Raw genomic sequence first — 14254 nt, 5'->3', positions numbered from 1 at the left:
CGCAGCCCTGAGTGAGAAGCTCCAGCGCCTCCTCTGAGCCCGGGGGCCCATCTCTTCTCTCTTCCCTTAGAATTGCTTCATCCCCAGGCTTAAGAGCCAGGCAGCACCAAGCCCACCAGCCCCCGCCTGCTGAAGGCCACCTCCCTTCCAGGTCAGGCTCTGACTCCCCCCCGCCACCCTATGCCCATTCTTCCTCCTCCAGCCCCCACCCTGGCTCTCTTTTCTCCCCTGCCATGTCCCTCAGCTCCTCCTCTCCTGTACCTACTGTGGGCTGGGGACAAGGACCCCAAGCACAGTCAGGTACGGTGTGAATGTGGGGCATGAGACACTTGGAGAGATCACACTGGGAGCAAGACTGGGCCCCATGCCCTGCTCTGCCCACTGAGCTCTCCTACCACTGCCCCATCCCCTGGGCCTGACTCAGAAGCCCAGACCCCAGGGGTGGGCTAATCCCCTCCTCCCTGCCAGGGTGGAGGGCAGCAGGAATCACAGAAGCCTGGAGGCCGCATGCTTGTCACACACCTGACCCATTTCACTGTCCCCACCCTGAGGCAGGGATGCGAACTCACACACACACACACACACACACACTCACACCACACACATGCAGATGACTATGACAAGTCACCAAGGGATATGCAACCAGGTCCCAGAGACAAGAAGAGCCTTTAAATTCCAGAGAGGCCAGAAACTCTGAGCCACCAGGGAGAAGTTGGGTGGGGAGCAGAGAGAGGAGGACAGGTGTGGAATCCAGGCCCTCAGCACTGCCCTGAAGGTAGAACGGGAGGGCGGGCAGGGACTCCCTGTGGGAGGGGCCAGGAGTGTCAGGGCTGGGACTGCAGAATGTGCAGCCAGCAGCTCACCTGGCATCTCACCTGCTTCTCTTACCCAGTAGGAAGCTGGGCCCCCATGATGGGGATGTCCCGGGGGATCCTGCCCCAAACTATAGGGACTGAGGAAACCCACACAGTTCCTGCCTGTTCTTGGTTGGCTCTCAGGCCCTGTCTGGGCTTCCCTTCCCCCAGCAAGAGGAGGTGATGACCACAGTGACTCCCCTGTGGGGTCTACCTCCCTCCGCCACACCCTCACACCTCTGAGAGGCACAGGGGGAGGGTCAGGAGAGGTTCTAGAACAAACCAGCTGCACAGCACCCATCCTCTCCCCGCCTGACCTTGCTCTTCCCTCCCAAACCCTCACAGGAAGTGCTGGGGCAGGAGCAGGTGCACTAGGAAGACCCAGTCCTCTGGGGTTAGAGGCAAAGTAAACACCTCTAAAGAAGGACTTAGCTCAGGAACTGGCTCGGGGGCTGGCAAGGGGACATGGTGTCCTTTGTTGACTCAGTGAGTCTGCTCTGTGCCATCCAGGCCAGGTGGAGGGAGAGCCGGAAGGAATGGTGATCTTCGCCTCACGGAGCTCAATCGTGTCCACACAACAGGTCCCTCCCCTGATCACATGGCCTCCAGGACAGATACTGGGTCTCCCTTTACACATCCTGGCCCGGCCCAGAGTTACATGTCCAGGGGCAGGATCAAGGGAGCTGGGGGTGACCCGCAGGGTCCTGGACCTCAGGCCTCAGTAGGTTTAGGGGAACTCAGCCCTCTGAGATTCTGATGGAAGTGGTTTGGGCTGGGGCCTGGGCAAAGCGTTTAATTTTAAGACTCCTCGGGTGATTTGACTGTACCGCCGGTGAGGCGCTATGGCTCAGTATAATCTTTCCTTTTTTTTTTTCTGATATGGAGTCTCACTCTGTCACCTAGACTGGAGTGCAGTGGCTCGATCTCAGCTCACTGCAATCTCTGCCTCCCAGGTTCAAGTGATTCTCCTGCCTCAGCCTCCTGAGTAGCTGGGATTACAGGTGTCTACCACCATGCCCAGCTAATTTTTGTATTTTTAGTAGAGATGAGGTTTCATCATGTTGGCCAGGCTGGTCTGGAACTTCCGACCTCAAGCAATCTGCCCACCTCGGTCTCCTAGAGTGCTGGGATTAGAGGCGTGAGCAGCCTGGCTGGCTCAATGTCATCTTATTGCATGAATGTGGGGTGAGATTCCAAATGTAACGGTTTCAGGTGAGACTTTTTTCCTGGGTTGGGGGCAGAAGCTTCCGTTCATTCAAAGGGAAAAAGAGTAGAGCCGGAGTCTCGAACTTGAGCTCTTGTCTAGATTCTACTTCAGCTTCTCGCTGAGCAGCTGCTTGAATTTCTGGGCCTCAGTTTCTTCATCTGTAGAACAGAGCTGTCAACCCTGCCCCATCACAGGGCTGGCTCTGTGAAAGAGCCGAGCGGACCATGGGTTCCCACCCCCTGGGGATGGGGGACATCGGGCCTGCATTTCTGCTTTTCTGACTTTGGGTTTTGATTGAGTGCCCTCGGCTCTGGACTCAGGCCCCAAACTCTGGGTGACCTCATGGAGCTGCCTGCCTGGCCTGCTCCTCCAGGGCAGGGTGGGAGCTGGGGTGGGGCCTCCTCAGGGCTCACACAGCCTGTGGTCTAAGTAAGGCTGGCAGAGATCTAGCAGGGCTGCTGGGGCCAGGAGGGATCAGAAATGGTCCATGAGGTGCCGGGCACAGTGGCTCACGCCTGGAATCCTAGCACTGCAGGAGGCTGAGGCAGGCGGATCACCTGAGGTCAGGAGTTTGAGACCAGCCTGGCCAACATGGAGAAACCCTGTCTCTACTAAAAATACAAAAATTAGCTGGGCGTGGTGGTGTCTGCCTGTAATCTCAGGTACTTGGGAGGCTGAGGCAGGAGAATCACTTGAAGCTGGGAGGTGGAGGTTGCAGTGAGCCAAGGTCAAGCCATTGCACTCCAATCTGGATGACAGAACAAGACTCCGTCAAGAAAAGGAAGAAAGAGAGAGAGAGAGAAAGGAAGGAAGGAAGAAGGAAGGAAGGAAGAAAGGAAGGAAGGAAGGAAGGGAAAATGAGACCAGGGAGTGGTCACTTTCTGCCCACCCCCTCAAACATAACTGTGTGTGCATCCACCATTCCTTCGCCCTCCCCCAGTGGAAGGCACAGGGGCCTGCTAGCCAGGCCAACCTCCCCAGCCCAGGCCTGAAGGACCCACATAGCCTCCCACTTGCTCGGAAGTGGTCTCACCTCAAATCTCCAACCCTTCCCTTCTGACCACCTTTGTCCCTTTCTCATTTCAACAAACTCAAGTCCTCTGCATCTTTTTTTTTTTTTTTTAAGACAGGGTCTTGCTCTGTCGCCCAGGCTGGAGGGCACTGGCACAATCACGGTTCACTGCAGCTTTGACTTCTTGGGTTCAAGCAATCCTTCTGCCTCAGCCTCCCAAGTAGCTGGCACTATAGGCCCACACCACCATGCCTGGATAATTTTTTATTTTATTTTATTTTTTTAGAGACAGAGTCTCACTATGTTGTCCAGGGTGGTCTTGAACTCCTGGGCTCAAAAAATCCTCCCCCCTCAGCCTCCCAAAGTGCTGGGATTACAGGTATGAGCCACCATGCCTGGCCAACATTTTCTTTGTAACATGGAGAAATCATCTAGGTGCAGTGGCTCACACCTGTAATCCCAGCACTTTGGGAGGCAGAGGCAGATGGATCGCTTGAGATCAGGAGCTCGAGACCAGCCTGTGCAACATGGTAAAACCCCATTCTACTAAAATTACAAAAAAAAAAAAAATTAGCTGGGTGTGGTGGTGGGCACCTATAGTCCCAGCTGTTTGGGAGGCTGAGGCAGGAGAACTGCTTGAACACCAGAGGCGCAGGTTGCAGTGAGCGAGATCACACCATTGTTCTCCAGCCTGGGCGACACAGAGAGACTCTGTCTCATAAAAAAAAAAAAAAAGTGTTTGTTCCCAGGACCCAGCTCTGCATTCACTTTTTACAACTGATTTCTTTTTCTCTTCCTCCTTTTCGAGCCAACTTCTCTGTCCCCTCATTTAGCCAAACAGCCCACTGCTCAGAGGCCTTCCACCACTTCCTTGATGACAGATCTGGTCCTCCCTGGCCTGACTTCTCTCCAGTGTTTGCTCGTTAAAATCCTCTCCTTCTTGGGCTTCCTCGGGCCAGGCCTCCTGGTTTTCCTTCTCTTTCTCTGCTACTGCTCAGCAGTCGGGCCCCAGGCTCCACCTCCTCTGCCACAGCCTCAAGCTGGGCATTTCACCTGGCTTCCCACTCCACCTCGCTGGGAGAGCCCTGCTGGCTGTAGATCAAGACTCACAGCACGGTCTCCAGGCTCACGTGTCTCCCTGCCATCGGGATGTCCTTTGTACATGTCGAAAGCTGTGTGTCCCAAATCAAATTTGTCCTCTCCAACCTCCTTCCCCCATCTCAGCATCTGAGTGACGTCTACCTCTGTCACTCAAGGTCGAATCATTCTTGCCTCCTGCTTGCTTTGCCTCATCTGTCGCTGAGCCCCATTGATCCGACCAGCCCAAGCCTTGCAGACCTGCCTACCAGGGTTAGAAGAACACAGAAATGACTGCAGGGAAGCAAACAGACACCTGGCAGGCAGGGCAACAAGTCAGGGTTGAGGCAGAAGTAAAGGGCGAGGCTCTTAAAGGGAGATTTAAGAGACAGCTGGATGTAAGCCGTGGCCTTGGAGGGGCTCCTGAACCAAATGAACCAGTTGCGAGAGAGATGTTTAGGGTAAGGCGGACATCCGATGATGCCTTAGGTCATAGATTACATTAAGGAATTATTGTTATTTTTGCCAGGTATAACCATGGTAGAGGAGTGTTTACGGAGAAAGACATCACTTTTCAGACTTGCACGCGCCTGTCCCACTGTTTGGCCCTCCTCAGCTTGTGGGGGCAAGAGTGCAAGAGCCATCCTGCCTTCTTCCGGGGTCCCATGATGGGGCAGCCTGCCCCAGGTTTTCCCTGGGAGCCCCCATCTCAGACACAGCCTCTTACCTGTGCCAGCCAGGTCCCACCCACCCACTGCCCCAGCCTATGCTTGACTCAGGCAGTAGCAGGTCGCATTTGGGAGCAGAGAGGAAACGGCGTGTTTAAGTGGCCTTATTCTCAGAATCCCAGCTCCAGAGTTGTGTCTGGCAGGGACAGGAACTCCTTCATCTGTGACACATGGTGCGGAGGTGGGTGGGAAGGGGAGCTGGGAGGGCAAGTCTGTTTCCAGATGAGAAATAATGAACAACTTTTCTTTCTTTTCATTTTTTGAGACGGTCTCGCTCTGTCACCCAGGCTGGAGTGCAGTGGTGCGATCATGGCTCACTGCAGCCTCAAGGAATCCTCCTACCTTGTCCTCCCAAGTAGCCGAGACCACAGGCTTATATGGTAGTGACAGTGAGGATGGAGAATAGTAAAAAAGTGTGAGGGAAATGTTCAAACAGGCTGGGCCTGGTGGCTCACGCCTGTAATCCTAGCACTTTGGAGGCCAAAGCACGAGGATTGCTTGAACTCAGGAGTTCGAGACCAGCCCGAAGAACACAGTGAGAGCCCACCTTTATAATAATAAGTTAAAAATAAGTAAATAAATTTAAAACTTAAAAAAATAAAATGTCCAACATGAAGAAAAGTAAAAATAATTGTTTTTTTGAGACAGACGCTTGCTCTGTCACCCAGGCTGCAAGGCTGTGGCACCATCTCAGCTCACTTCAATCTCCACCTTCCAGGTTCAAGCGATTCTCATGTCTCAGCTTCCCGAGTAGCTGGAATTACAGGCACAGGCCACCACACCTGGCTAATTTTTGTATTTTTAGTAGAGACGGTGCCAAGGAGGCAGGGAACAGGGAGAATTCCTGCTGATATTTGACCTCATGGATGTCCCACGCCCACAGGCCGGCTGGCAGAAACCACCATCCCTTCTCCCTCTAGGGTCCCCCACCAAGTGGGGTACTCCTGCAGCCCGACCCCAGCTCTGGGGAACAGACATGCAAACTCACTCTGCGACAGCTCAGCAGGGGGAACAGAGAGAATCACCAAACCAGTACTTGACTCCAGCACCTCTGGGACCCAGGAAGCACTAAATCAGCCGCCGCCACCAGCCCCCAGCACCTCTGGGACCCAGGACGCGCTAAATCAGCCGCCTTCACCAGCCCCCAGCACCTCTGGGACCCAGGACGCGCTAAACCAGCCGCCTTCACCAGCCCCCAGCACCTCTGGGACCCAGGACGCGCTAAACCAGCCGCCGCCACCAGCCCCCAGCACCGCCGGGACCCAGGACGCACTAAACCAGCCGCCGCCACCAGACCCCAGACCGCCAGGACCCAGGACCCACTAAACCAGCCGCGACCACCAGACGCCAGACCGCCGGGACCCAGGACCCACTAAACCAGCTGTGGCCACCAGACCCCAAGACAGCTGGGACCCAGGACGCATTAAACAAGCTGCTGCCACCAGACTCCAGACTGCTGGGACCCAGGACGCGCTAAACCAGCCGCGGCCACCAGACCCCAGACCGCCAGGACCCAGGACCCACTAAACCAGCCGCGACCACCAGACGCCAGACCGCCGGGACCCAGGACGCGCTAAACCAGCCGCGGCCACCAGACCCCAGACCGCCAGGACCCAGGACCCACTAAACCAGCCGTGGCCACCAGACCCCAGACCGCCGGGACCCAGGACCCACTAAACCAGCCGTGGCCACCAGACCCCAGACTGCTGGGACCCAGGACGCACTAAAGATACCATCATAGGTCATGGGGAAAGACAAACTTGTCAGTGAAAGGTCACAGGACACCTGGCCGGCCATCCAGAGATGAACAAATAAACAATTATATAAATAAGGGAGGCTCCATATCTCACTCTTTCCATCCGCATTAACCCTCAAAGGATTAAAGATTTAAATTTTTTTTTTTTTTTTTTTTTATTAGACGGAGTTTTGCTCTTGTTACCCAGGCTGGAGTGCAATGGCGCGATCTCGGCTCACCGCAACCTCCGCCTCCTGGGTTCAGGCAATTCTCCTGCCTCAGCCTCCTGAAGATTTAAATTTTTTTAAATGAAGGCATAAAAATAATCAAAAAAGAAAACAAAATCCAATATGCTGTATGTATATACATAAGCCTATATATTATATATATGTCTATATATAAAAGACTTCAATATGCTGTATGTGTATATATATAAAAATATATAATATATAATATGCTGTGTGTGTATATATATATGACTTCAATATACTGTATGTGTATATATAAATATATAATATATAATGCGCTGTGTGTGTATATATATATATGACTTCAATATGCTGTATGTGTGTATATATATATAAAAGACTTTGTAACAAAGACTCAAAATATAAAAGCCATTAAAAAAACGATTGCTACACTGGACTACATAAGTGTGTTTTAAGAAACTTGCCTGGCAAAATAATGCTATTAGCAGAGTCAAAAGACAAGCTCAGGGTGGGGGAGGGAATTCCGACTCATGTAATAACAGACAAAGGGCAATTTTCCTTAGTATAGAAAAAGCTACCAGAACTCAACAAGAAAAAACCCAATAACCCAATACACAAACAGGCAAAGGATATAAATAGACTGTTCACAGAAAATAAAAAGGTGGAGTGGGGAAACAAATAGATCTTAAGTATACGAAAAATACTCTTACTGGAAAGAGAAATGCAAATTTAAAGTATCTTGAGATAATACATTTTATGGTTAGATTGGCAGAAAATAAAAGTTTGACATTAGTCAGTTGGCCAGGCTGTGGGGACTAGGCACCCTCGTTTGTGTTGGCGAAGGCAAATTGGTATACGCCTCACGGGATGCACTCATCAAATATCTGTTATTTACATTTTGACCCCAAAATCCCACTTCTGGAATTTTTCCTACATCTACCTGTACATATATCAAAGAGTATATAAAAGAACATTCATTATGGTATTGTTGTAATAGCAGAAAATGGGAAGCGTTCCAAGTGTCTGTCGCTACAGGACTGGTAAAATGGATTATTTGTAGTTGCAGGGAAGGAGATACGGCCTCTCTAGATCCAATCTACATTGTCAAAGAAATAAATAAAACAAAAAGTAAACAAGTTTTTTTAATCTTGTTTTACGTACAGGACGGTGTGCAATTTTACTCATAAAATGTATTATCTTAAGGTATTACCTTTGCTTAAGAGAGAGAGAGGAAACTAAGTAATCAGATATGTAGTTATACTAGTTTGTACTCACAAACTCTGGAAGAAGGAAGAAGGAATGAATGAACGGGGTGACTTTTGAGTTGACGGAGGATAGAGCAGGGAAATGGGGTACATGTGAGATTTTACTACAGACTTTAAAATATTGCTTTGATTTAAAAAAAAAAAAAACCTAGTAAAATAAATTCAAGGCTATTGGCAAAGTAGAGGGACTGGAGAATGCAATCACACCTGAAATACAAACTCTTAAGGAGACTTGAATCAAACAGAGTTATAAAAAAGGACTGATTTTTAGAACTTAAAATATGTCATTGGACTAGCGGAAGGAGAAGAAATACACTCTTGAGATTCAAATCTGCAGCCTGGAAGGTCAAGAAGAAATATCAAACCTCAGAGCAAAAGTACACCAAGATTGAAATGAAATAGAGGCCAAAGACGACCTGGGAGGGCCCAGTCAGGAGCGCTCACAGGCAAAGGAAGGAAAAGGTGAAAGAAACAATAATCAAGCAACAGGCCAGGCACGGTGGCTCACGCCAGCAATCCCAGAACTTTGGGAGGCTGAGGCAGGTGGAACCCCTTATGTCTCGACTAAAAATATAAAAATTAGCTGGGCATGGTGGCGTGTGCCATAATCCCAGTAACTCAGGAGGCTGAGGCAGGAGAATCACTTGAACCTGGAAGGCGGAGGTTGCAGTTTGCTGAGATTGCACCACTGCACACCAGCCTGAGTGACAGAGCAAGATTCCGTCTCAAAAAACAAATATCGGGCGAGGTGGCTCATGCCTGTAATCCCAGCACTTTGGGAGGCTGAGGCGGGCAGATCACGAGGTCAGAAATTTGAGATCAGCCTGGCCAATTCGGTGACACCCTGTCTCTACTGAAAATACAAAAATTAGCCAGGCATGGTGGTGCGCACCACCTTGAATAACTCAGGATGTTGAGGTAGGAGAATCGCTTGAATCCAGGAGGCGGAGGCTGCAGTGAGCAGAAATCGAGCCATTGCACTCCAGCCTGGGCAAGAAGAGAAACTACAACTCAAAAAAAAAAAAAAAAAAAAAAAAAAAAAGATAATGGTAGAAAAAAAAAAGAATGCTAAGCCAAGTGCAAAAAAAAAAAAAAACCACAAAAAGTATAATAAGGAGTGGCCATAGTAACAACAGAAGGGTGAAATTTAAGGTTAAGCAGCATAATGGAATAGAGAGGGACATCACGTAATGCTAGAAAGGCACAATTTGAAACAGCAGAACACTAGAAATCTGCATGCTCCCAACAGCAATGTAGTGAAATATAGACAGCAAAAACTAGTAAAAGCAACAGAAGAGCTTTATAGAGAAAGTTCGAGTGGAGGGTTTAACACATTTCTAACTGAATTACAGTGAAAGACCCCGCTCCCAAGCACCAAAGGCTACAAGGGAAATTAAAGTTTGAATACTATAGTCAACACACTTGAGTTGGTGCAGATAGGACCTTTATCCCTTGAGTAGAAAATATGCATTTTTCCAGCCAGGCGAGGTGGCTCACACCTGTAATCCCAGAATTTTGGGAGGCTGAGGGGGGTGGATCACTTGAGGTCAGGAGTTCCAGACCACCCTTGCCAACATGGCAAAACCTCCTCTCTATTAAAAATACAAAAAGCCAGGTGTGGTGGTGCACATCTGTAATCCCAGCTACTTGGAAGGCTGAGGCAGGAGAATTGCTTGAACCCAGGAGATGGAGGTTGTGGTGAGCCAAGATAGCACACTGCACTCCAGCCTGGGTAACAGAGTAAAACTCCGTCTCAAAAAAATAAAATAAAAATAAAATATGCATTTTTCTTATATGTCCTATGAAAAACTTAGAAAAATCATTTACTTGGTCGCAAAAAAATTCATAATAACATTTAAAAGTGGAGAGTTTACACATCTGGAGAAAATGAATGCTTTTCTAGTAAAATATAAAACGGCCAAAAAAAAAGTGAGTAGAAACTTGAATAAACTAATTACCACTGATGAGAAAAAATAAAAAAAAATCTGCCACTGAAAAAAGAACCGGGTCCAGAGGGTTTCATGAGAGGGAACTGTAGAAACCTTTTGAATTCATCTCTGTCAATACCTTCCTCCTCCAGGAAGCACTCCTGGATTTCCCTCTTGCCAACAAGATTCTGGGAGGGTGGCTCCTCCAACATGCCCCCCTCAGTTCTTTGCAAATGCATCATATATCACATCATATCATATCATATCATATTTGCCATATCATAACTGCCATGCCATACCATATCATAACTGGATCTGCTGTTCAATTTCTCCTGGACAGTAAGCTACCTGAGGGCAGGAACATCCTTTCTTTTTCATTGCTCCCTAGTGTCTAGTACGGCAGCTGACACTCACTGACCAGGTGAATATGGTAAATGAAAAAGCCAAAGGCACAATCGTCATTACGCTGTGATGTCGCTACAGGAACTGCCTAAGATCCACGTAAGAAGGCAGAATAAACGGGAAAAACCAACATGCTAACAGTCATTTGATTGAGATTTCCTCCTGTTATCCAAATATTTGTAATGGAGTTCAGCTATTTTTATAGGGAGGGAATAGCAATTTACACATTTAACTGGGCCAAGGAGGAGAAAGGAAGGGGGAGGCTGGGAGGATTCTGCAGGCAGGCCCTTCTGCTACCTTTGCTTCCTGTCTGTGGCCCAGCCCCTAGACAGACACAGAGGCCTGGACAGGGGCCCCTGCCCGACTCCCTTCATGCCTCACAGGGGACCCCCAGACAGAAGAAGGCCAGGAGGCAGGGTGGGCACCCACAGGAAACTCATCTGGACAGAAGGGTCCTGCAGGCCTCACCCAGCAGCTCTGGAAGTTCCCTCAACACCAGAATCCTTCTGCAATCTGGAAACAGAGCTTCCCAAAAGTTAGCAAGAGCACCTGTGCCCCTGTGCCCCTGTCCTCCAGAGCCCTAGTCCTGGCAGCCCCATTTCCCTTCAATATGATCCAGCGCCACTGAGCTCCCACTCCCCGGCACAGATCCAGCTCCGAATCTCCCTAACATTCAGGCAGGGAGCCTGACCACATTCCTGGTCATTGGCTACTCCCTGGTCATGATCATGGACTCTCCCATTTCCCAGGGCCTGGCACTGACCACCTGCCCAGGCTGGCATTCCGTACTGATGCCCACCTCTCCCTCTACTGGACACAGTCAGCTCTAAGAAGGGCAGAGAAAATGGGTCTATGGGAGCTAAGCTATGAGGACACAAAGGCCTAAGAGTGATACTATGGACTTCGGGGACTTGGAAGTGGAGGAAGTGTGGGAGGGGTGAGGGTTAAAAGGCTACGCTTTGGGTACAGTGCACACCGCTCGGGTGACATGTGCACCAGAATCTCAGAAATCACCACTAAAGAACTTATTCATGTAACCAAACACCACCTGCTCACCAAAACTATTGAAATAAAATTAATATTAAAAAAAAATAGGTCTAGAGTGCGGTCAACTGCTGGGGCTTGGGAAGGAAGTGAGGGGGCAGGTGGGCTTGTCCTGGGGCCCATTTCAGGCTCCTGGGGGCTCAAGGGGGCCAGGGACTAAGAGGTGAGAACCAGGCACAGGCTCCAGGGAGACCCCCGGAGACCACGGGGCCTGCAGGGGATGGGGGCGGGGAACAGGGAGATCTCTGGGTGGACAGCAATGTGAGGTGAGGGTGAGGGGGGACCCAAGAAGCTGCTGTCTCCTAAGTCCTAGGCAGGCAGAGGGGCTCCTGGGCCAGTCTGGGGCTGCAGGTGACTCACTGGGAGGGAACTGGGTCAGGTGCAAAGAAACCAGCAGAGCCACCCCAGGGCGGCCGCCCCAGTGGGGGGTGGGGGTGGGGTTTGCTGGAGGAGGGAGTACAGGCAAGGGGCTACCTGGAGTCCCCTCAACTTGGCCTCAGCTTCCCGCTGTTACCAAGGCCCATTGCCAAAAGCTCCCTGGCTGGCCCCGAGGTAGGACAGATGGGTCTGTCCCGAGGCCAGTTCCTTTCTCTCAATCACAGCGGCCACGGGCTGCCCTCAGAGTTTGTCCTAGGAAGTGGGTGCTGGGCCTGGATCCAGAGCGGAGGGGCCCCCAGGTGGGTTTTAGGGTTTGGGGAAGGGAGGGGAGAGAGTGGGGAAACTGCTGGGGCCACCGTCTTGTCCCCCAGGGGCAACGGCTCACTCACAATTCCCAGCGCAGGAGGAGGAAGGAGGGCCCTGGACTCCGTCCAGTCGGGGCTGCCAGCTCAGGTGCTGCCTCCAGGGCTGCTTGTAGAAGAAGGTGCAGTGGCTCGGCTGGAGCCTCCCTCCCAGCGGCCAGTGCCCCAGCAGCAGGGGCGGCTCCGCCTCCACCTGCCCGGGCCTTCCCACCTCTGGGCGGGTTTGGTGACCGCACCCTGAAATTCCAGAGTCAGGACCACAGCCATGGGGAAGAGGTCCCTTTATTGCGCCGCCTTTGGCCGGGCTTCCCAGGGCTCCCGGAGTGGCCTCTTTGGGGGAGGGGAGGAGTCATCCCTGCTTACCTCCCCCAGCCTCCCTCTCTCCCCTCTCAGAAGGGTTTGCTTCTGCCCTCTCCTGGGCAGCAAGAGAACAGGAGACATCCCTCTCCTGGGACATCATCAACTCTCCCACAACAGGGCTGGGCACACAGGATGCTCAGAAGAAGGAGCGCGTGCCTGCCTTCGGCTTGGACTGTTCCTGCCGAGGGGAACGGGGTGGCCAACCCCAAAGGCCACGTGGCTGAAACTGAACCTGGTGGCCAGGGTGGGGCTGGGGGTCAGGGGGCCTGGAACTGTCCTGGACACAGCCACTTCCTGGCTGTGTGACATTCGTCCTGTCACTAAACCTCTCTGAACTTCTGTTTGTACTCAAGGCAAATGGAGGTGCTATGGCTGCCCTCTGGGCTGCTGGGAGCTTAACCCTGGGTACAGGCCTTTGAGCCGGAGCCCACAGGACTGTTAGCCCCTTTGGGACTGTGTCTTCCCACACTTTGTCCCCAGTGTCCCCCATGGTGACCAGCACACACCAAGTGCTCAATATGTGCGAGGAGAGTGCATGGGGGTGACAAGGCTGTAAAACACTGTCCATGGCAGGAGCTCCTCTGTTCTGGGGGTGCCTGGCCCTGCCAGTGGCCTGCCCTAAGCCCTGAGCCGCTGCCTGACAGATGGGCGTCCCCACACACTTCCCAGGGCCCCCGTGCCACTGCCATCCCCACATCCTGCCCTCTGTTCTGCACCCACCACTCCTTTCTTCCGAGATCCCTTCTCAGCACCAAGTCCCTCCCCACCTTTAGCCTCCCCATCTCCTGCCCACCCCCCTGAACTTGGGGACGTTTCCATCCATGACCCTAGGCCCACTCTGGCCACACCGTGTCTCTCTCCTTCTGCCCATTGTCCACACTCTCAGTTTGCACCCTCGCTTCACTCCTGACCCACTGCCCGCTGCCTTCAGCACCCCCTGGCCAGCTGAGCCTCTGGCAGCCACTTGGGTAAGTGTTAGATGGCCTTTCTCTCACATGACTTCCTGTGCATCCTTCTGGACACTTCTTGGCCTCTGAGTCAGCACGTCCATGCTTCTCTTCCCTTTGCCTGGCATCTAAATCCAGGCGGGCCCCATCTTTTCCCCATCCCAATCCTCCCTAAGTTGTCCCCTCAGTAAGCAGCACCACGGTCTGCCCACGAGTGCCAGCTGAGAATCTAGAACCCAGCCTGAGTTCCCTCCCAGCTCCCTCAGCCCCTGACCCTGCCCATCCACCTCCCAAACCTCCTGTTGCTGCCACGTGCCCACAAGACCACCAAGCTTTGGCCATTCTTGAAGCCCTGGCCATAGGGATTTTTTTCTCAGTCCCACTCCTGTCTCTACTGAAAGCCCTACAGTGGCTGCAGGATAACGTGCATATTCCTGCAAGGGCCTAGGAGGCCCTGCCCAGGTAGGCACCCACTCCCAACCCCATGCTCCACTCCTGAGCCCTGGCCCCAGGTCTTCTCTTGCTGGCCTCCTATCCGAGAGGGGCGAGTCCCCCAGGACCGTGGCTGTGCCTCAGTCCTCTCTAAATCCGGAGGCTCACCAGGACTTGGCAGGTGTTCAGTTAGTTCATGCCGAATGAATGAGCGAATGGCTCTGGAGGATCACGGTGGGAAAATGTCTGCTGGGAGAACTAAGAGCAGAGGTGGGGTTCCCTTGGGGGTCAGAACCAACTCCCTACCCTGGACT

General features: G+C 51.9%; 1 protein-coding gene across 3 annotated transcripts in view; it reads right to left on the bottom strand.

Annotated features, from left to right (window-relative positions):
* ARHGAP27 (Rho GTPase activating protein 27) overlaps positions 1–14254 on the bottom strand; it is a 33162-nt gene that overhangs the window by 16086 nt on the left and 2822 nt on the right. Inside the window, exon 1 of one of the 3 annotated variants that reach the window (XM_064369246.1) lies at positions 12229–12311. The exons of the other annotated variants lie outside the window; for them this stretch is intronic. The gene's annotated coding sequence lies outside the window, so the exon portion shown is untranslated. Of the gene's footprint in view, positions 1–12228; positions 12312–14254 lie in introns of those variants that run through there. 3 annotated transcript variants of the gene reach the window in all.

Source organism: Aotus nancymaae, unplaced genomic scaffold, assembly GCF_030222135.1.
Source record: "Aotus nancymaae isolate 86718 unplaced genomic scaffold, 86718_ANA_hifiasm-v0.15.2.pri h1tg000089l, whole genome shotgun sequence".
Lineage (NCBI taxonomy): Eukaryota > Metazoa > Chordata > Mammalia > Primates > Aotidae > Aotus > Aotus nancymaae.
The sequence above is the reverse complement of the archived record's forward strand: the minus strand, read 5'-3'. Positions and strand labels throughout refer to the sequence as shown.